We start from the raw sequence: 23606 nt of genomic DNA on the forward strand, positions 1-23606 counted from the left end.
ACAGAGTCTCCCTGGGGACGCAAATTCTTCCTAAGGGCAGGCCTGTTGCTCAACAGTAGATGGTCAACACGAAACAAACCCAATGGCATCTTCGGAGCTTCTTTGACGCCTTATATTTTGTCAGTCTGTCTTGCTTTGTACTTTTTAGTTTTTCCTTACAAATCCTTTGTGTATATATAATGTGTTTTTATAAAATTTTGTGTGTACAAATATGTGTGTCTGTGCATCTATACACGTTTCTTATGCTCTTTTCTTTGACTCTTTAGCTTTTGTTTGTTTTGCCCTGGTCTGCCTTATTTATTCTTTGTTTTTATTATTATTATTATTATTATTATTATTATTATTATTATTTCTTTTGTTTTCTAAGAAGAAACTGAAAGTGTGTGGGTGTGGATGGAAGGGCGGGGAAGGTGATCTTGGAAGAATTGGGAAAGGGAAGGTTGTAATCAGGATATATGGTATAAAAATCCATTTATGATAAAGGAAAAATAAAATGGAAAACATAAAAATCAAATCAAAACCAATAAAGTCAAACAATAGCAACTACACCCCAAACTAGCAGTGGGACACTTGGCCCATGAGACCACTGTGCTGGGCCTCGTGTTCCTCGTTTCTGTGAGTGTGAGGTACACTCAGTTTTCACCAGCTGGCCTCCGCTCACCCAGGTCTCAAGGATCTCACCAGCATTCCTGGGAGAGCTGCTCCCCTACTTTGAACATTGTTTTTTTGCATTCAATGACGTCACAAGGTTGTCAAGACGTCGATTAGAAAGGAGAGAAGTTTGGATGTGAATTATGAATTTCTGGCTCTGAGAGTAGCTGCGTCTTTCACGGTAAGAAATTGTTGACAACGTCTCACATAATTAGGGCACTTTAGAGTCTGTTGACTGCACTGCTCTACTGGTGTTCACAGGCACTTCACAATTTTACAGTTCCCCGTGATTATTATCATAACAGCACTTGTTGTTATTAAAATCAGTGAACATGAATCAGTCATAAAGACACTGGGCAGAATCTGCACTGACCCCTTAATATTCTTAGGATGTTGCCACTTGCCACTGAGTAAATAATTATTTGTTATGCTAAATGAGATTTCTTATGTTCAATGTTATTCTCTCTCATAAATAGAGTGCTTAAAAGTATGGTAATTTGACTTCAGTTTTATTCAAAGATTTTGGTGGTAGTGATGACAATAGAGAATATTTGGTGCATTCTCTCTGCCAGGCTCTTTGCTCATTTTTACATAAATTTCCTCATTTAGTGCCCTGACACAGTTGTAACCATTATTGACTCTAACGAAGAAAGCGGAAGCAGGGATCTGAGTCATGTACCTAGAAACCAGCGCATCAGGAATCAAAACCAGGGGATTGGCTGTTGCACATTTTTAGGAGGCGGTTGACAAATCTTTAAAACTCTGCTGACAGAATTTTAGAAATTAATTAAATCAGTATTTAGTGAGCTGTGTCTCAGACACGGTGCTGTGGAGTGACTGATCAGGAATTAGATGGATTGCCATTGCAGGAGGATGGAAGGGAAGAGTTGACTTACATGAGAAGAATGGTCAACAGAATCATCCAGCCAGGCTCTACATCCAGTCTTTCATCTGTATTGCAAGAACATGCAAGTTCTCTCTAGGGCCCAGGATTTGAATTCTCATGTTAAAGGACTCTCCTTGCAAGATTACTTGTATCTAGGGTCCTTTTCAGAATGGTCACTATGGGATAAACTGGTCAGCTCATGTCCAGATCGACCCTTTGAAAAAGTGCAAGACTTTTAACAGTGGCATGCTGACTTGAACAGGACATTGTAAGGACACAGAACACCCACCGTTTAATGTGCATTGTCAGCATATATTAAATTTTATTGTAAAACAGTTTTAGAGAACACATACCATCTAATATATTTAATGTATTGATTTATATGCCCCTGATAAATCATTTTGGATTCTTTGCATCTTAATGTACATGCTACCAAGATAATTTTCATCTAACTCAACTCTTTTTTATTTGAATTTTATGATAAAGATTTGCTTTATTAATTGTTTACTCATAAGAATGTTAACATATTTATTGGCAAATACTGTGGACTTTCCTGCATAAGCCTCAGTTTTGTTTACATCCATTTTCCCTGTTTGCTTTTCATATTTTCATGAAGTATTAAAATTCCCATCAAAATGTATGGTTCTTTAAAACAATTTAGTTTTCAAGTGTGGGCTGGCTAAGTTTTATTTAAGCTGATGTTCTGTAGTATTCTTTTATGCAATAACATTTTGTGTTTTCTAGTGCATACATGAAATAATGTATGGATGTAGCTTTTGAACTGTTCAGATGAAAAGAAAATGACAGGCTATAACGGAATAGAAGTTAATAGAACAATTAAATAAAATGGATGAAGTGGGAGGGTTGCTGAAGTAAAGGCCTTGGAAGAAGAAGGAATAATAGAAGATGTAGCGAAGGAAGTAGAAACATTCTTATGCTCAGCCTGGGGAATAAAAACAATTGCCTCTCATCTGTGCTCGCTCCACTATGCAAAACTGTGGGGAGGCTCGGGTGGTCAGTCAATCAGGGTGGACTCCTAGCACTGGGGAATATGAAGCCTGAAGTGGCCAATGTCTGTAACCAGGCAGGACCTCAGTGGAGGGATAAGGACACTCAACTGCAAAACCTTCAACCAAAAATTTGTCCTTTTGATAATAAGTACAGGGACAGAAAAATGGAGCAGAGACTGAGGGGATGACCAATCAATGATTGGCCCTACTTGAGACCCATCCCGTGGGCAAGAGCCAATCGTTGACACTATTAATCATACTCTGCATGGTTGCAGACAGGACTCTAGCATAACTACTCTTTAAGAAGCACCATCCAGTAGCTGACCAAAATAGATGCAGAAACCTATAGCCAAACATTGGATGGAACTTGGTAAGTCTTGTGGGAAGGATTGAGGAACACAGACAGCATAGGGACTCTATAAGAACAACACATATTAAACTAATCTGGACCCTTGGGACCTCTCAAAGACTGAATCACCAACCAAAGAGCATACATGGGCTGGAACATATGTATCAGATGTCTAGTTTGGTCTTCATGAATGTCCTCCAACAACTTACCCTGACTCTATTGCCTGCCTGTGCATCCTGTTTCCCCAACTGGACTGCCTTGTCTGACCTCAGTGGAACAGGATTTTCTAGTTCTGCAGTGACTTAATATACCAGGGTAGATTGGTATGCAGGGGTAATCTCATCCTTCTCAGCTGGGACAGGAAGTTAGTTGGAGAGGTGCTGCATGAGGGGAGGAATGGGAAGAGAGGGGAGCAAGATGTGATTGAGATGTAAAGTGTATAGATATATTAATTAATAGAGAAAACAAAGCTCTCAACACTAACTGCACATCCCTAGGTTGCCTTTGGAATATGCTGAATAAATAGATTATGTCATTTCAAACAGTGACCTTTCAAAGATTTGTTTTCCTTTCAAGTTAGTATGAGTCTGTTTTATACCTTGACAGTCACCTGTTTTCATACATTATCCTTTTTTATAGTATTCAGAGACTATTCTGTTCCTTATTCCACCTGTGCTGTTAATATTAACCAAAGGTCTTGCTGTGGCCCCCCACACCTCATGTCAAAATTTAATGCTTGTTTTGAAATTTGAGGAGGGTACTAAGTGGAATCTTTCAGAATCAACTGAGTTAGAGATCATTAATCCCCTCATGGGTTAAGGGGTTAAATTGTTGCCACAGGAGTGGGTCTGTTATCAAGGCCAGGTGGTCCTCTTGTATGTGTGTGTGTGTGTGTGTGTGTGTGTGTGTGTGTGTGTGTGTGTGTGTGACTTTCTTATCACATGATCTCTTGAGCTGCTTCTAAAAAAAAAAAAAACCTCAAACAAACAAACAAACCAAAAAACCGGAAACCACAAGGACTCTCAACCTAAGACTTCCCAACCCTTGAATCTATGAGCTGAATCAAACTATCAAGTCTCTCTGATGGTCTGATGGAGCAACAGGAAACTACAACAGTAGCATATATGTGGATTCGACCATTGCGAAGGCACTCAGTAACTTATGGGGGAAATATGCATTGCCACGTGGGCTTTCCATGCTTTTGTCTAGAACAACACCTGAGGGACAGGAGACTGACTCTTTCATAGAACTCTACCTGAGTCTTTAGTACAACCCAACTAATGTGATATTGAGTGTTCTTTTGAAATAGTTGTAGTACAATCACTTCAAGGCTAAAAATTAATTGGGAAGGCCAAGATAATCCTGAAAGAGCATTACAACCTGAAACCTACTCTTGCAAGAAGCATAAAAGGTGTGGCGCTTTTAGTCATTGCCACAAAGACTTTCCTAGTATCTCTGTACATAACATCATTTTCCTGTTATTAATATGTGTGGTTGTGTATACACATGAGCACACATGTGTGCACATGCACCCTTGAACATTCTTGCTGATTTATCCACACACCCCCATACCTTGGTTGGAAGCTGTTACCTTTGTAGAGAAAAGAACTAATATGTTGTGCTTATCACTCTTTAACTGTATCTCCCTGGTATATTATACGTATTCAAGTCATTTTTACTTGAAAACCAAAACAAAACAAAATACAAAGATACAGCAAAACCAAAGAAAAGAACTGAGGTTTGGGACTTGTGATGAAGCAAAGTTGCTTTGAAGAATTTCCCTTGTAACTCCTTCATGTGAACACAGGAAGAAGAAGGATGAAGGACCTTTTTGGATATGGTTCCTCTAATCATGGCCTACTTCCTGATCTTTAATACTGATTATCCCCAACACCGTTTCCCAGGAAAGCCCGTGACTGATCCAGAGTTGGCTCATCTCACTTTTTTCAACAATGGAGCGGCCTTGGAATTTTCATTTCCAATTATGAGCAAATAAATGCTCTACAGCTGAACTCTGAGAATCGCCCGTGGCCTCACGAGAGCATGAGAGAGAAGAATGAGGTGTTGGAAGACTACACGGACTTCAGTTACCTTAGGAGTTTTCAGCTGTTCAGTAAAGTCTAACTGTGGAATACAGAGGGTGAAATTGCTCCTAAATTATAGGGGACACCTCTGACCTTTCTCCTACCTTGGTGCCATCCTCTTCTTAATTATATATCTATATCTATATCTATATCTATATCTATATCTATATCTATATCTATATCTATCTATCTATCTATCTATCTATCTATCTATCTATCTATCTATCTATCTATCTATCTACCCAGTCACACAGCTACCTTTCTGTTCATTGGAAAACTGCTTTTTGCTTCTGGGTCTTTGTCTCATCCCTACTCCCTGTGTGTGTGCGCGCGTGTGTGTGTGTGTGTGTGTGTGTGTGTGTGTGTGTGTGTGTGTGTGGTTGTTTTTTATAACTGTTTAACTAGGTAGTCCAGATGCCTCCACCTTAAGATCCTCATGCCTCAGCCTCCCTTTTGTTGAGATTATAGTATACACGCCTCGGTTTGACTAAGATGTTTAAATATTATGGTATGTAAAGTCCTTTTAAATCTTTAATCCTGTTCTTGATGTCTGTGCAGATAAAGTAGAAAAGATGATGTGGAATTGGTCACTGACTCTCACAAAGATACTACAGACTAGGAGGAGCATGCAGTGTTCTACTCTTTTCCTTCCAGTGTGACTTCCTAACCTTGCTCATAGATGATAGGTGTGTTTTAATGGCTGTATCTAAACAAGGAAGGTCACAGTTTCAGTTTCTTCCCAAGGTTTCTTCATTTGTCAAATTGCAGCAGGTACTCGGGTCAACTTGCCTCTGTTTCAACTGGAACTTGTCTCCTTAAAAACTAGGCGCCCAGAATTTACAAAAAATCTGATGTGAATGTAGCAAATCTGAACCACAAGGGAGTGACCTTAAAAGGAATTTCTCTTTGAAATTCTATGAAACAGGTATCATCTCTTTTATTGTGAATCAGAAAGCAAATATGCATAACATAATTTGGGTATAGCTAAGGAAAACATAGGAAGTTCGAGGTTTGAAAAGTGAAAAATGCTCTAAAAAGAAGAGCAGTTGTTTTGGGAGATCAGATTATAAATGACAGAGTATGCTTGAGGAAAGGAAAACCTGAACCTAGCACTAAAGGAAATTTCCTTCCCTCAGGGTCATTTTGGCTGTGAAAGGGGAAGCCTGTGTTTCTCAAACCAGTGGGTTATTATAGTCAGTTTACAGTCGGGCTTATTCCCAGACTGGCCATGCTGTGATTCACACAGCAAAAGGTCCTTCCCTACCAAGGATGCTTGTGCAGAATAGAATTTCGGAATAGATGTAGAAGACTACTGCAGGATACCCAGAAGCCTCAAGGCATCTTGCATCCTTCTGTTGCTCGGGGGCAGTAAAGGGGAAGCTGAGTGCAGCTGACAAGCACACAGAGAAAACATTCCTTTATCCTGACAACAGCCTATTCTTAGGAAATGATTGCTGTTATAATCATAATTTATTTATATATCATTTAACAGTTTTATTCTAAACAGTGGCTAGCTGGCTGGGAGAAATGTCTTCCTTCACCATGGAATGGGTGTCCCAGATGATGTAGTAGAAAACATATTGAATGGGGTCCATAATTTTCCATTCCCCAAATAATTTGGCATGTTGGGGAAGGAGGACTGCATTTTAAAGAGCGTTTGCATTCCTTGAGGTTTTATATCTACTGTTAGAAAATTTATAGTGTAGCTTGGGTTTTCTTTTTAGATTCAAAGGAAAAAGTAAAACTTTAATTAAAAGCTGATGTGGATTAAACTATTTTCTTCAATATTTGTTAATCTTCTAGAGAGAAACTGAGACCTGTAATAAAATAGATGTGAGAGAATCTGTTGCTGGTTCTCATGAACCCCGGGAGAGAGAGAAAATTGGAGGTGTTTTAAAAGCACCAGTCATCACCTGTACATTAAATGCACACCACTGAGCAAAGGCAGGGGAGCCCATCAGAGGAAGCCTTGCCTTGCCCACGAGTCAGAAGATCCACAGCTGTGATCATGTCTGCTCTGCCTAACGCAACCCTATATCTGATTCAATCAGCTAAAATCACCATGGGTTTATTGACATTAAGATGTTGACTATAAATTTGACATGGGGATTAGAGGTTCTAGAATAGCCATAACAACTTTGAAAAAGAAGAACTGAGTTAGAGAACCAGAGCTATCTGATTTCAAGACAATACAAAGTATAGTAATTAAAGCAATATGTTATTGATGTAAAGCAGGGATACGCAAAAGTTTTTATATAAAGAATCAGATAGTAAATATTTTAGGCTGTGTGGGCCATACTGTCTCTGTCACAACTACTCAACTCTGCTATGAAAACAGCCATACGCTAACAGCCGTGCCCAATACATAGGGATGAGTATGGCTCTGCCTCCATTTCAATAAGACTTTGTTTAAACACATGGAAACTTGAATTTATATAACTTTTATGTGTAATCCAAAAGTATTCTTTTGATTTAAAATTTTAAAATGTGAAAAGCATTCTTGGCTCATGGACTATACATAAGAGATTTGACCTACTGATCATCACTTACAAAACTGCTGTAGAGATGGACACAAAGATTTAAAAAGACAATAGTCTCGCAACGTGCCTAAGTGCATACCAACACCTAGTTCTTTACAGAGCTGAGCAGACAAGCCAGTGCGAGAAGGGCATCAAATAGGACTCTACCCTCTGTGGAGGAAAATAAGAAGCTAGATCTCTGTGCTACCCAAATATCACTTCAAAGAGATAATCCAAAGCCTACAATTATGGAATCTTAAAAAAAGAGATGAAAATATTTGTGACCTTAGTTTAAATTAATTTCTTGATTAAAAAAATAAAAAATATCCCAATTGGATGGTCCTAAACACATGCACATATAAGCAACAGTAATGGGAATATATATATATTATATATATATATATATGTGGAATTCTATGTACATATAAATGGATATTTGATCCATATTAAAAAGACCCAAAAAATACAAATTCTAAGCTTATAGTCTGACAATTTTTAATGATAATTAGGAGATAGAATGGCAAAAAAGCAAGTATGAGAACATGGCATTCCTCATTTCATCTATTAATCTGCAACCCAGCTCAGTAGCTTTCTTTTTTTTTTTAATATTTTTTTTTATTAACTTGAGTATTTCTTGTATACATTTCGAGTGTTATTCCCTTTCCCGGTTTCCGGGCAAACATCCCCCTCCCCCCTCCCCTTCTTTATGGGTGTTCCCCTCCCAACCCTCCCCCCATTGCCGCCCTCCCCCCAACAATCTAGTTCACTGGGGGTTCAGTCTTAGCAGGACCCAGGGCTTCCCCTTCCACTGGTGCTCTTACTAGGATATTCATTGCTTCCTATGAGGTCAGAGTCCAGGGTCAGTCCATGTATAGTCTTTAGGTAGTGGCTTAGTCCCTGGAAGCTCTGGTTGCTTGGCATTGTTGTACATATGGGGTCTCGAGCCCCTTCAAGCTCTTCCAGTTCTTTCTCTGATTCCTTCAACGGGGGTCCTATTCTCAGTTCAGTGGTTTGCTGCTGGCATTCGCCTCTGTGTTTGCTGTATTCTGGCTGTGTCTCTCAGGAGCGATCTTCATCCGGCTCCTGTCGGTCTGCACTTCTTTGCTTCATCCATCTTGTCTAATTGGATGGCTGTATATGTATGGGCCACATGTGGGGCAGGCTGTGAATGGGTGTTCTTCTGTGTCTGTTTTAATCTTTGCCTCTCTATTCCCTGCCAAGGGTATTCTTGTTTCCCTTTTAAAGAAGGAGTGAAGCATTCACATTTTGATCATCCGTCTTGAGTTTCATTTGTTCTAGGCATCTAGGGTAATTCAAGCATTTGGGCTAATAGCCACTTATCAATGAGTGCATACCATGTGTGTTTTTCTGTGATTGGGTTACCTCACTCAGGATGATATTTTCCAGTTCCAACCATTTGCCTACGAATTTCATAAAGTCATTGTTTTTTGGTAGCTGAGTAAAATTCCATTGTGTAGATGTACCATATTTTCTGTATGCATTTCTCTGTTGAAGGGCATCTGGGTTCTTTCCAGCTTCTGGCTATTATAAATAAGGTTGCTATGAACATAGTGGAGCACGTGTCTTTTTTATATGTTGGGGCATCTTGTGGGTATATGCCCAAGAGAGGTATAGCTGGATCCTCAGGCAGTTCAATGTCCAATTTTCTGAGGAACCTCCAGACTAATTTCTAGAATGGTTGTACCAGTCTGCATTCCCACCAACAATGGAGGAGTGTTCCTCTTTCTCCGCATCTTCGCCAGCATCTGCTATCACCTGAGTTTTTGATCTTAGCCATTCTCACTGGTGTGAGGTGAAATCTCAGGGTTGTTTTGATTTGCATTTCCCTTATGACTAAAGATGTTGAACATTTCTTTAGGTGTTTCTCAGCCATTCGGCATTCCTCAGCTGTGAACTCTTTGTTTAGCTCTGAACCCCATTATTTAATAGGGTCATTTGTCTCCCTGCGGTCTAACTTCTTGAGTTCTTTGTATATTTTGGATATAAGGCCTCTATCTGTTGTAGGATTGGTAAAGATCTTTTCCCAATCTGTTGGTTGCCGTTTTGTCCTAACCACAGTGTCCTTTGCCTTACAGAAGCTTTGCAGTTTTATGAGATCCCATTTGTTGATTCTTGATCTTAGAGCATAAGCCATTGGTGTTTTGTTCAGGAAATTTTTTCGAGTGCCCATGTGTTCCAGATGCTTCCCTAGTTTTTCTTCTATTAGTTTGAGTATGTCTGGTTTGATGTGGAGGTCCTTGATCCACTTGGACTTAAGCTTTGTACAGGGTGATAAGCATGGATCGATCTGCATTCTTCTACATGTTGACCTCCAGTTGAACCAACACCATTTGCTGACAATGCTATCTTTTTTCCATTTGATGGTTTTGGCTCCTTTGTCAAAAATCAAGTGACCATAGGTGTGTGGGTTCATTTCTGGGTCTTCAATTCTGTTCCATTGGTCTATCTGTCTGTCTCTGTACCAATACCATGCAGTTTTTATCACTATTGTTCTGTAATACTGCTTGAGTTCAGGGATAGTGATTCTGCCTGAAGTCCTTTTATTGTTGAGGATAGTTTTAGCTATCCTGGGTTTTTTGTTATTTCAGATGAATTTGCAAATTGTTCTGTCTAACTCTTTGAAGAATTGGATTGGTATTTTGATGGGGATTGCATTGAATCTGTAGATCGCTTTTGGTAAAAAGGCCATTTTTACTATATTGATCCTGTCAATCCATGAGCATGGGAGATCTTTCCATCTTCTGAGGTCTTCTTCAATTTCTTTCTTCAGAGTCTTGAAGTTCTTATTGTACAGATCTTTTACTTGCTTGGTTAAAGTCACACCAAGGTACTTTATATTATTTGGGTCTATTATGAAGGGTGTCGTTTCCCTAATTTCTTTCTCGGCTTGTTTCTCTTTTGTGTAGAGGAAGGCTACTGATTTATTTGAGTTAATTTTATACCCAGCCACTGTGCTGAGGTTGTTTATCAGCTTTAGTAGTTCTCTGGTGGAACTTTTGGGATCACTTAAATATACTAGCATATCATCTGCAAATAGTGATATTTTGACTTCTTCTTTTCCGATCTGTATCCCCTTGACCTCCTTTTGTTGTCTGATTGCTCTGGCTAGAACTTCAAGAACTATATTGAATAAGTAGGGAGAGAGTGGGAAGCCTTGTCTAGTCCCTGATTTTAATGGGATTGCTTCAAGTTTCTCTCCATTTAGTTTAATGTTAGCAACTGGTTTGCTGTATATGGCTTTTACTATGTTTAGGTATGGGCCTTGAATTCCTGTTCTTTCCAGGACTTTTATCATGAAGGGGTATTGAATTTTTTCAAATGCTTTCTCAGCATCTAATGAAATGACCATGTGGTTTTGATCTTTCAGTTTGTTTATATAATGGATCACGTTGATGGTTTTCTGTATATTAAACCATCCCTGCATGCCTGGGATGAAGCCTACTTGATCATGGTAGATGATTGTTCTGATGTGCTCTTGAATTCGGTTTGCCAGAATTTTATTGAGTATTTTTGCGTCGATACTCATAAGGGAAATTGGTCTGAAGTTCTCTTTCTTTGTTGGGTCTTTGTGTGGTTTAGGTATAAGAGTAATTGTAGCTTCATAGAAGGAATTCGGTAGTGCTCCATCTCTTTCGATTTTGTGGAATAATTTGGATAGTATTGGTATGAGGTCTTCTATGAAGGTTTGATAGAGTTCTGCACTAAACCCATCTGGTCCTGGGCTGTTTTTGATTGGGAGACTTTTAATAACTGCTTCTATTTCCTTAGGAGTTATGGGGCTGTTTAACTGGTTTATCTGTTCCTGATTTAACTTCGGTACCTGGTATCTGTCTAGGAAATTGTCCATTTCCTGCAGATTTTCAAGTTTTGTTGAATATAGGCTTTTATAGTAAGATCTGATGATTTTTTGAATTTCCTCTGAATCTGTAGTTATGTCTCCCTTTTCATTTCTGATTTTGTTAATTTGGACACACTCTCTGTGTCCTCTCGTTAGTCTGGCTAAGGGTTTATTTATCCTGTTGATTTTCTCAAAGAACCAACTTTTGGTTCTGTTGATTCTTTCTATGGTCCTTTTTGTTTCTACTTGGTTGATTTCAGCTCTGAGTTTGATTATTTCCTGCCTTCTACTCCTCCTGGGTGTATTTGCTTCTTTTTGTTCTAGAGCTTTTAGGTGTGCTGTCAAGCTGCTGACATATGCTCTCTCCTGTTTCTTTCTGCAGGCACTCAGCTCTATGAGTTTTCCTCTTAGTTCAGCTTTCATCATGTCCCATAAGTTTGGGTATGTTGTACCTTCATTTTCATTAAAGCCTAAAAAGTCTCTAATTTCCTTCTTTATTTCCTCCTTGACCAGGTTATCATTGAGTAGAGCATTGTTCAATTTCCACGTATATGTGGGCATTCTTCCCTTATTGTTATTGAAGACCAGTTTTAGGCCGTGGTGGTCCGATAGCACGCATGGGATTATTTCTATCTTTCTCTACCTGTTGAGGCCCGTTTTTTTGACCAATTATATGGTCAATTTTGGAGAAAGTACCATGAGGAGCTGAGAAGAAGGTATATCCTTTTGCTTTAGGATAGAATGTTCTATAAATATCTCTTAAGTCCATTTGGCTCATGACTTCTCTGAGTCTGTCTATGTCTCTGTTTAATTTCTGTTTCCATGATCTGTCCATTGATGAGAGTGGGGTGTTGAAATCTCCTACTATTATTGTGTGAGGTGCAATGTGTGTTTTGAACTTTAGTAAGGTTTCTTTTACATATGTAGGTGCCCTCGTATTTGGGGCATAGATATTTAGGATTGAGAGTTCATCTTGGTGGATTTTTCCTTTGATGAATATGAAGTGTCCTTCCTTATCTTTTTTGATGACTTTTAGTTGAAAATTGATTTTATTTGATATTAGAAGGGCTACTCCAGCTTGCTTCTTCCGACCATTTGCTTGGAAAGTTGTTTTCCAGCTTTCACTCTGAGGTGTGTTTCCTGTAGAAAGCAGAATGCAGGGTCCTCGTTGCGTATCCAGTTTGTTAATCTATGTCTTTTTATTGGGGAGTTGAGGCCATTGATGTTGAAAGATATTAAGGAATAGTGATCATTGCTTCCTGTTATATTCATATTTGGATATGAGGTTATGTTTGTGTGCTTTTCTTCTCTTTGTTTTGTTGCCAAGACGATTAGTTTCTTGCTTCTTCTAGGGTATAGCTTGCCTCCTTATGTTGGGCTTTACCATTTATTATCCTTTGTAGTGCTGGATTTGTAGAAAGATATTGTGTAAATTTTGTTTTGTCATGGAATATCTTGGTTTCTCCATCTATGTTAATTGAGAGTTTTGCAGGATACAGTAACCTGGGCTGGCATTTGTGTTCTCTTAGGGTCTGTATGACATCTGTCCAGGATCTTCTGGCCTTCATAGTTTCTGGCAAAAAGTCTGGTGTGATTCTGATAGGTCTGCCTTTATATGTTACTTGACCTTTTTCCCTTACTGCTTTTAATATTCTTTCTTTATTTTGTGCGTTTGGTGTTTTGACTATTATGTGACGGGAGGTGTTTCTTTTCTGGTCCAATCTATTTGGAGTTCTGTAGGCTTCTTGTATGCCTATGGGTATCTCTTTTTTTAGGTAACGGAAGTTTTCTTCTATGATTTTGTTGAAGATATTTACTGGTCCTTTGAGCTGGGAGTCTTCACTCACTTCTATACCTATTATCCTTAGGTTTCATCTTCTCATTGAGTCCTGGATTTCCTGTATGTTTTGGACCAGTAGCTTTTTCCGCTTTACATTATCTTTGACAGTTGAGTCGATGATTTCTATGGAATCTTCTGCTCCTGAGATTCTCTCTTCCATCTCTTGTATTCTGTTGGTGAAACTCGTATCTACAGCTCCTTGTCTCTTCTTTTGGTTTTCTATATCCAGGGTTGTTTTCATGTGTTCTTTCTTGATTGCTTCTATTTCCATTTTTAATTCCTTCAACTGTTTGATTGTGTTTTCCTGGAATTCTTTCAGGGATTTTTGCGATTCCTCTCTGTAGGCTTCTACTTGTTCTCTAAGGGAGTTCTTCATGTCTTTCTTGAAGTCCTTCAGCATCATGATCAAATATGATTTTGAAACTAGATCTTGCTTTTCTGGTGTGTTTGGATATTCCGTGTTTGCTTTGGTGGGAGAATTGGGCTCCGATGATGCCATGTAGTCTTGATTTCTGTTGCTTGGGTTCCTGCGGTTGCCTCTCGCCATCAGATTATCTCTAGTGTTACTTTGTTCTGCTATTTCTGAAAGTGGCTAGACTGTCCTATAAGCCTGTGTGTCAGGAGTGCTGTAGACCTGTTTTCCTGTTTTCTTTCAGTCAGTTATGGGGACAGAGTGTTCTGCTTTCGGGCGTGTAGTTTTTTCTATTTACAGGTCTTCAGCTGTTCCTGTGAGCCTGTGTCTGGAGTTCACCAGGCAGCTCACTTGCAGCAGAAATGTTGGTCTTACCTGTGGTCCCGAGGCTCAAGTTTACTTGTGGGGTGTTTTCCTCTGGCGTCAGAGATGTGTGCAGAGTGCCGTCTCTTCTGGTTTCCCAGGCGTGTCTGCCTCTCTGTAGGTTTAGCTCTCCCTCCCACAGGATTTGGGTGCAGAGAACTGTTCATCCGGTAGCTCTCTTCAGGTTATGGCGGTGTCTAAGGCGCAGCGGTCCTGCTGCTCTTGGGCCCTCCTCTGCGGGAACCCAGAGGCCGTATACAGTTTCCTCTGGGCCAGGGATGTGAGCAGGGGTGGGCAGTGTTGGTGGTCTCTTCCGCTCTGCAGCCTCAGGAGTGCCCACCTGACCAGGCGGTGAGGTCTCTCTCCCACAGGGTTTGGGAGCAGAGAGCTGCTGCGGGCCGGGATCCACAGGTTTGGGACTCCCGGTACACACTGGAAGTGCCCGGTCCTAGAGGAATTTTGCCTCTGTGTGTCCTGAGTTCACCAGGCAGGTCTCTTGCAGCAGAAAAGTTGGTCTTACCTGTGGTCCCGAGGCTCAAGTTTGCTCGTGGGGTGCTGCCTAGGTACTCTCCTCGGTGCCAGAAACCAGGAAGATCTGCGCTGCCCTTTCCGGGCTCAGTAGCTTTCTGATCACGGCAATGGTGTCTCATTTTAAATCTCAGCTTCAGCTTATGGTTCCTGAGAACTCTTTACCTCAAACTCAGATTTGTGTGTTACCTGATGACCTGGGCGCATGTCCAGGAAGCCACGAGGAATCCTCTAAATTCCATGTGCCCCAAAGAAAAGTTTTATGTGCAAAGGTGTAAAATTTATGTATAACAGACAATTTCAACTAACTTCCAAATTACAAAAACTTACATAACACAACACTTTAAAAATACACAGAAATCACTATAAAGATATTCTTACACAGAGATCCAGATTTAATCAGTTCTGCTAAAGACTTTCTGGCAATTAAAGATGTGAGAAAAAAATGAAATCAAATTTTTGAAAAAGGAAAGCTACTGGGACAGTTCCCAACTTTGTTCATGATAAATTTCGAACAAAATAATGGACTCAATTTTGAAATATAATCATAGCAAATCAAAATGACCCTTTATCTCAAGGAAGTTGTTCGCTTTCATAACTTAGAGAGCAAAGTAAGTCTCTACATTAAAAGAACACATGAGAAAGTCGGATGACCTTCTTAATTCTGGAAAATATTATTAAAACACTGAAGTCTGTCATGCTAATAAACTATCACAATCTGTTAAAAAGCATTCAGAGAGCGTCTTTCACAAGTGTGACTTCATAAAATGTCGTAAAATTTTTTCCTCAGATTGGGGAAACATGATCTGCCCTCTTTAGTTCCATCCAACATCATGTGAAAGAACCTAGCCAGCACAGGGGGAGAAAGCAGTAAAAGACAGAACAATTAAAAGGAAGATATAAAAACTATATTATTCAGAAGTTACATGGTTTTGTATGTAGAAAACCCAAAAGAACTGAAGACAACTTATTAAAATTAATAAGTGAATGTAGTAAAAAATCAATTGAGTTTTACATGCAATGTAATAAACCTTCACAGTTCATAAAGTCCCAAGTGATAAATGTATGTGTGGTTACTGTAAAAAATATTGGGGTCAGATGCCAGAGATCTATGAGGTAAAAGGTTTTCTTGCATGTATTGATGATGGCCCCCAGACCATCAACTCTCAGAATAGAGTAACAAACTATTAAAAATTAAAATCAGAAGACTGGCACCACTTAATTTAGCATTGGATGATCAATTACTGCAAAATAAACCCAATGAAAGATGTATAAGTCTTCTATGAAGACTATTATTGGGAACTTTTAAACTCTATAGTATTTTTAGATGGTCAGACTACAAAATTATTCTATAGATTAGAGCTATTCTATTAAGAATCCTGACAGACATTTTAAAGGGAAACTGGCAGCATGATTCTCAACTTTATATAAATGTACAGGGAAAGAGCAGCCAAACCAATCAAGAAAGGTGGAATGTTTCTACAACCAGATAGCAAAGCCACTATAGATTTTTGCTACAATTTTTATGGAACAAAGGCACCTGTTTTTCAGGGTAACTGTCTTTTGAATAAGTGTTGCTAAGTTAGTTGGTCATCAACAAGGTGAATTTCAATCTGGATTTCTATATCACATACAACATACATTAATTTCATGGGTAGCGTGGATGCAAATCTGAAAACATAACATTACAGAACTCCTGCATGGCTGTGGAGTCTCTAAGAACACTTAGCCCGCCAGTGAGAAACAAACTTGAAGTGTGAAGCAAATTAGATAGTACACTGTTTACCTGGCTATTTCATTATTTAGGCTCCCACAGCTTGATTTTTAAATGGATGCTTCTCTATTTATTCTATAGAGAGGCATCTAGAATAAACTAAGATGTTTGAGGGATTTACAGTCAATTAGGGGAAGATTGAGTGTGTGTGAAGAAGTTATGAACACACTTGGTTTGTTGTGATGATAATGGTGAGAATAAATCCATATAGGAAGCTATTAATGCCCATACAAGGTTATGATGTTTATTTCCAAATTTACCTCTAAGGAGCTAATGAAAACCTTTGTCATTTAGAAGCCAAAGAATTTCCTATCTTTATGGCCCAGGTTTCTTTCCGTATGCCACTTGAGCCCTACATATGCTTCATAATCTGTGTCAAATTGGAGAAGAGGGTTCACAGTAACCAACAGAATAGCTATGATGAAGTGATAGGGTTTGAGAAGGAATACGGTCAGTCAGAAACCTAGAACCCAAACATGCATGCTTAAAAACACTGTACATTTAGGCAAGATATTAAATTGTGATGGGTTGAGTTCCTCAGTTCAGGGACAAAGTAAGTTACTCATGGCTATCATGAGAACTAATTTCAGGAGCTCTTGAGAAATACACACAGAGAGAGAGAGAGAGAGAGAGAGAGAGAGAGAGAGAGAGAGAGAGAGGGAGGGAGGGAGGGAGGGAGGGAGGGAGGGAGAGAGAGAGAGAGAGAGAGAGAGAGAGAGAGAGAGAGAGAGAGAGAGACACACACAGACTATATACACATATAGACTATCACAAAACACCAAGGCCAGGCATGAGATTCTGTTCTTTAAGTTGTTTTTTTAATGTAAGTTTAGGAGACTACCTAAGTCTTACAGGCTGTTGACATTGTCCTTGATTGCCTCCCAGAACTTCAAGGTAGGCCCCTATTGCTAATAACTCCACTTATTTCCAACACTGGAGTTGAAGGAATGGAGCTGGCCTGGCCTAGAAGCATCCTCCCTGGAACCAGCTCTCACAATATCAGAAGGGGCTGTGCAAATTGTCAGAGGAGAGAAGCAATCGATTATCATATTTCAGCTATAATGTCTAAGACCTGCAACATTAGCCAACCCAGCACGATATCCTGAATAATACAGTGGTGTTTTTTTTGTTAGTTTTGTTTCTTTTCATTATGGTGGTAACTTTGGTGATTTGAACGAGATGTTCCACATAGTCTTAATCATTTTGGTCCCTACTTTGTGGTGTTATTTGGTTAGATTTAGGTGTGAACCTGCTTTAGGAAGTATGTTACTGTGGGTAGGCTTTGGGAGGTTAAAATAACCAATACCATTTTAAGTTCACTCTTCTGCCTTGTGGTTGCCTTTTAGGATGTGAACACTTGCTCCAGATGCGATGCCTACAAGCAGCCATACCATGGAGAAGGAGTCTTATTCTTCTGGAACTGCGAACCAAAAGAATCCCTTCTTTCTGTAAGTTGCACTGGTCATAGTATTTATCACAGCAATAGAAAAGCAACTAAACTGTAACTAATAGTTGTCTAGTTGGACTGAAGGCCCACTAAATAGGAAAGAATTAATGTCTGGTACTGTAAACCTAGCCAATTTTCCATAGGTAGAGAGTTACTAGACCCTAGAGGAGAACATACTACTGCCAATTTCCTAAATCAATATAATTTCTAAGTGTATTCCAAATCTGTATCCTTATGTTCATAGGTAAGTGTAGTTCTCATCCCTCATCAAAGAAGCTTTTTGTAACAGATCAGGACTATTATAGAGATCCATACATACCTGATGAGGCTTCAGAGAATAAGTTTAATAGGAATAAACCATGGATTTTCCAGTCCAAACTGATACATCTATAATACGTTCTTAAACCACGGGATCAGGGAAATTGTGGGATGAGTATCACAAAGATTGGGAAAGCCAGAAGAACAAACCACTTCCTGTTGGACAGTGTCTTGTAGCTATGACACAGAAGCTCTTGCATCCATGAAACCTCAACCTTTGAAACAACTGTGGTTGAAATTTCAGATTTCAAGGAAGTCCATACTAATATGTTTTCTACAGAAAATTTGCCTTTAAAAAAACCTATAAAAACAAACAAACAAGAAACCCACACTACATATTCCTGCAGTTAACTAATTCAAGGCACTTTTTTTTTCTTTTCCCCGTGTAACTCTTATCTCCTCTGTGTCTAGCTCCACAGAGCAAAGGCCACTCAAGATTTGTTTGTTTTACAAGAAGTACAAGTTCTAGATTAGACTTGAGGTTAAAAAAAAGATTGGATGTCCATTGTACAGAAATGATGAATCCCACAGTATTCTTATTCTGTAGGAGTTCAAGTTTTACACTTAAAAAACTTTGCCACAAATAATCTCGAAGGCCAGAGTGATTCTCAGGTAGAGCCCTTCTTTCCTGACCTTTGTGCTGAAGCTGTTTGTCCTCAGGGCCACTGACTGCTGGGATCATTTCTTATTAGCTATTGCTTAGATAGTAGATCTCATCCATTATGGGATGCCCTATATTGAAGAATGGGGTCTTTTTTATTTACAAATGTGAAAACCTGCATCCAGGCATATCTCTTCCACAACGCAGTGAACCTTCCAAACCCTTGCCTTAGTCTCTCGGAACCAAACAAATTACATGCCACAGTGTGCTGTATATCACAGCTGGAGTGTTCATTACCGTGGGCTGAGTGGAGTTTGAGAATGGGCTTCTCTGGCAAGATGAAGCAGTCTGTACTTTTGACTGACAAGCTGCCATTTTCTTGAGGTTTGACTGTGTGGGTCCTTCACCTATCCATCCCCCCGCCCAAAACAAAAACTTTAACCTTGGAGATCTTTGGCATTTGACCCCAATATTTTTATACAGTAACCATACATACATTTATCACTCTGTGTTTTATGAACAGTGAAGGTTTATTACGCTGTACTCAAACCTCATTTAACCTTTTCTCTTGAAGCAATCCTTTAAAACAGAGTGTGGGGGTTTGTGCAATCAAGGCTGGCTGATTCCCCTTTAGAAAATTCTCTAGCATGGATACTTGTAGCCAGTGTGTGTATGGTGGCATCTTGAAGATACAACTTACCCTTTGGTTCTCTGAGGAACTCAAGAGTCTTGGCAGCTTTCAGATTGGTAGGATTAGGAGTGGGAAGGCCTCAAAGTCAACCAGTCCCTCGTGCACAGTATCATCACCTTTACCTTTGTGCACTGGTCTCTCATCTCCTCTTTTCTGATTTGCTTATCAGTTATCACAGAAAGATCACTTTCTATTTGAAAGCTATTCTGCCCCCATGTAAAACTCCATTTTTTGCACCTAAGCCATAAAACGTAATATTTTATTGCCATAAATTATTTTAGATTTTTATCTGTATACATACTGCTTTTTGTACTGGCTTGCCTGAATATTGGAAATGTAGGTTATATTCGTAAATTCCATCTCAACTCAATCCCTTCCTAGATGCATGAAAAAAAAGCCCATGTAGATTGAAGGAGTGCATTTTGACCATAGAATCTTGAAAAATAAGTGTTTCTGTTTAAAGAGAAATATTCCTTCATTCTTAAACAGCCATTCAGAAAGGACCAGAATCTCCTGTTCTAGAGGGTTGGAAGATCTATATGGCTCAAGCAGGTCAATTAGGCTACGTCTCTGATAACGTCTGCCATGCTCCTTCATAGAGATGTGAGACTTGGGGCCCTCACTTCATCATCTCCAGCTCAGTTCCTGTTGAGGTGAAGGGACTCCTCCAGTGATGCAATTGACAGGAACAATGGTAAGCTCAATGGCAAGGTGGACCCCAGCCGGCTGGGATGAATGTGTAGAAGAGCATGTGCCATCTCCCCTGTGAAGATCTCAACCCCAGGTCTGAAAGCTGCTGCTCTGGCTACTGGATTGTCATATATGTTCCAAGGCAGCCAGTGTCCAATCCCAGGGATAGCTTCCTTCTCTAGTTGGGGAAACTGAAGGACTCTAATTTCAAATAGCTCTGCAAGCATTCAGCAGTGACAGGATCAATTAGTGTGTTTCACCTTTTCCATTTCACTCAACAAGCTGTTGCTTTTGTCTGTCCCTGTTTCTAAAGCAAGCCTCACTAGCATTTCTATCAATGACAATGGTTGGGCGTTTACTGTTACCCTGTGTTTTGTTCTTCTGATGGGATGAGGACAGAGTAACAGGTATTGAACTGAACCTCTTTGGCAGCTTTGTAGAGGACAACTGGAGAGTAAAGGGAAATGTATTAAAGCCCTGCTATCTTATTTGTGTGGTTTGAGACTTATGACAACCAGGTGTTATTTATAGTTAATCCACGTATTTTTTCCCGATATATTTTAGTAATCTCTACTTAATTGGTGAGAAAACTGCACCTATTTTACCTGAGGTTCATAATCTGTGTGTATCACTGGTGGGATTGAATTTGAGGTCACCTAGTTTGACAGTCTCTGCCTTTAGCTACTAGGTCATATTTGTTATGTTTCTACATTTTGTTTTTGCCTACAAAATACTTGAAGAGACTCTTACTCACAAGGCACTATACGAGCTAAGTTCGGGAATATGAGGCAATGAACCCAGTTACATTCTACAAAGCACAGCAACACTCAAGGAGTGTGGGGGACATGGCCATTCTACACAATATACTAGTGAGGACTTCTCCCCACCCTCGTGACTCTGACTCTTCACTGGGGAAAGGGAAAGGGCTCAGCTGTTTGCAAGATCACCAAGCCACTTCATGTGGAGAGCGGAGTATTTGCTCAGGTATGCATCCATTGGTAGAGCTTTCAGATGAGTTGTGTCAGGGAGAAACTGAATTCCTGCCTACCCAACTAGCAAACATGTGTTAAGGGATAGTAAGATATAAGATTCATAAATACTTGGATACGTTATATTCTTACTTTTAAATAGTTCAAGTCCCCAGAAGTTTATACTTCAACAAAAAAAGACAACATGCAATGTTACAAGCACTTGTGCATTTCATGTTTAATTAACATAGGGCTATCTTTACAGTTGTATTGCTACATACAAGTGCCATAAGGAAAAAACAGGGAGGGGAAGAAAGTAGGTAAAGGTTTATCTTCCAATAGTTCTAGCATATATCATTTAGCGGGCTGCAGGGCTTCTCATTCCCCATGTCTTTAGAGTTTCACATTGGGTGCTCTTGTTTAGCAAAAAATGAATCCATTTTTTTTTTTTTTTGTGAAATCTACAGGCAGCATGAGCTTGGCCAATGTACCAGCCTCCTAGGAATACTAAATGTACCCCATTTTGTTTATAGGAAAGAAGCAAATTAAGACAGACCTCTTTTGTGCAAACAATAAACTGAGTTTAACAAGACCAGGGGCTTGGGAATCCATGATGAGGCTGCTTGCTTTTCCTGGCACCTTGTTAAACATGGTTGAAAGTTTGCATGCTGGGGCACAGCCTGCTTTCTCTTTGTTCCGGGGAATGGCTGGGAAGGGCCTGGTAGACCTGGGCAGGCCAGCTGGAATTTCAAACATGGCCAGAAGAGAGCAGGGTGCTTGTTCCTTAGCACCCACATCTGCTAGACCTGAGGACAAGCCCTCGGAAGTCTGAGACTTTCCAACCCTGACTCCAACATCTAATGATGCTTTTTATAGACCCTTCTTACGTCTCAATGAAGTCCTTCATCCTGTAGCTCAGTGCATCTCCTTTTGTTCAGCCCTGAGTAAAGACAGAGAACAGCTGGTCAGCATTCCCTGTAGAACAACTCTGTTGGAAACTATTATTAATTCCTCATAGCCTTCCCTCCTCCAAACCGCTACTGTGGCTGTCTTTAGTCTGCTTCCCCATTTACCTTCTCTCTTTGGCTTCAGGTTCTTCTCCAGCTGTTTGCTTCCCGAAGCTACCTAGAAATCTAAATGCACTGGTGTGTGTGTGTGTGTGTGTGTGTGTGTGTGTGTGTGTGTGTGTGTGTGTGTGTGTGTATGTGTGTGTGTGTGTGTGTGTGTGTGTGTTGGAATTGTTACTGCAAAATAATGGCTGGGATCTTGTTTTTCAATTAGCATGATCTTGTTTTGGATAGCTCAGTCTTTATAGTAGATGTCATGCATTGGCTTGAATTACTGAAGACTTTCCCCATCTTTAAGCATTTTGGGTCTAGAAAGATCTTACTTACAAGAATAGTTTTTTAACCAGAAATTTACAATTAAGTCTTTTTAAAATATCCGATGACATACTGTGCCATACTGTTTTAAATGTGCTCATGAAATCAGAGATGGAGTGCCATTCTATGTGTATGTGCATGAAGATCTATATACTAACTCTGATGGTTAGTAATAGTTTCTTTGAATTAACTGGTAAAATGGACTCCAATGTTGTTTACTAGCAAGTGAGGAATAAGAAGGTGGAAATGAATGTTTCACAGTTAGCTGAGAAAAGGTATGGCAGTACTTTTGCTGAGTTATTGTGGGGCTAAGTAAGAGGTCCTAAAGTTAAAATTAAAACTAATTGTGAAATGTAGTCTTTCCTTCTTCAGTAGGTAGCACATCTCTATTGAGCCATCTATGAGGAACATCATTTATTAATCTCTCCTTTACTTATACACTACGTCATTTTACCACCCTTCTTTCTTCTGAATCCTCTATTCTGTTGGCTGGGAAGCAGTATTGAAAAGCACCACCATTTGTCTGTCTTATCCTATGAATTTGTCAACTTCTTGTCCCAACAGCTCAAGAGGTGGCCAGCTTGCCTTCCCCCTCCCAGGCTGCTGTCACCCTAGGTTTTATTTGTTTAGTAAATTCATTGCTTATCAGTGGCCAGTGCTGCCTAGTGTCATCCATAAAATGCCACTTCTGACTCTCTTTAGCAGGTCCCCAAGTAGCTACCATCCAAACTACTTAATCTAATTTTCTTTCTTTTTCAAATAAGCTTTCCATTTTTCAAAAATATTTTGTTTTACACATTCAGAATATTTTTCTACCCATTAAGATCTGCTCTTCTCTTTCCATCGAGCTATGTTTTGTGGGCACATAATCATTCACAAAGCTTTCTACTATCTTGCCACTCTATAGTGATGTCTCTGTTATCTAACCTCTTCCTACAAATAAATTCTCTTTGTTAGCCCAAATAGTTAGTGTATTGTACTAACTGCTTTGTGTGAGCAGTTGGTTCTCTCTCTTCTTATGGATGAGTTTCCTCCTAGGAAGACACTTGTCTCTTTGCCTCTTTATTTTACTTCCTTTCCATCTGTATCAATCTACCCCACAGCAGTGGTATATGCAGAAACCCTAATCAAAAAAATTCCAACCCCATGATCCTCCAAATACCCAGGCTGACAGCTTTTTACTTAAAGGTAATTCTTAAAAAAATTCGATTAGTCTTTACAGATTTGGGTAGAT

The 23606-nt window shown here is 39.5% G+C and overlaps 1 long non-coding RNA gene across 1 annotated transcript in view; it reads left to right on the forward strand.

The window, feature by feature from the left end:
* The window catches only part of LOC120096699 (uncharacterized), a 78597-nt gene that overhangs the window by 53895 nt on the left and 1096 nt on the right, over positions 1-23606 (forward strand). Inside the window, exons 2-3 of the long non-coding RNA XR_005493499.2 lie at positions 17622-17723; positions 19822-23606. The exon at positions 19822-23606 is cut by the window's right edge and continues 1096 nt beyond it. This is a non-coding gene — a long non-coding RNA (uncharacterized LOC120096699). The remainder of the gene's footprint in view (positions 1-17621; positions 17724-19821) is intronic.

The sequence above is a fragment of the Rattus norvegicus genome, chromosome 14, assembly GCF_036323735.1.
Source record: "Rattus norvegicus strain BN/NHsdMcwi chromosome 14, GRCr8, whole genome shotgun sequence".
NCBI lineage: Eukaryota > Metazoa > Chordata > Mammalia > Rodentia > Muridae > Rattus > Rattus norvegicus.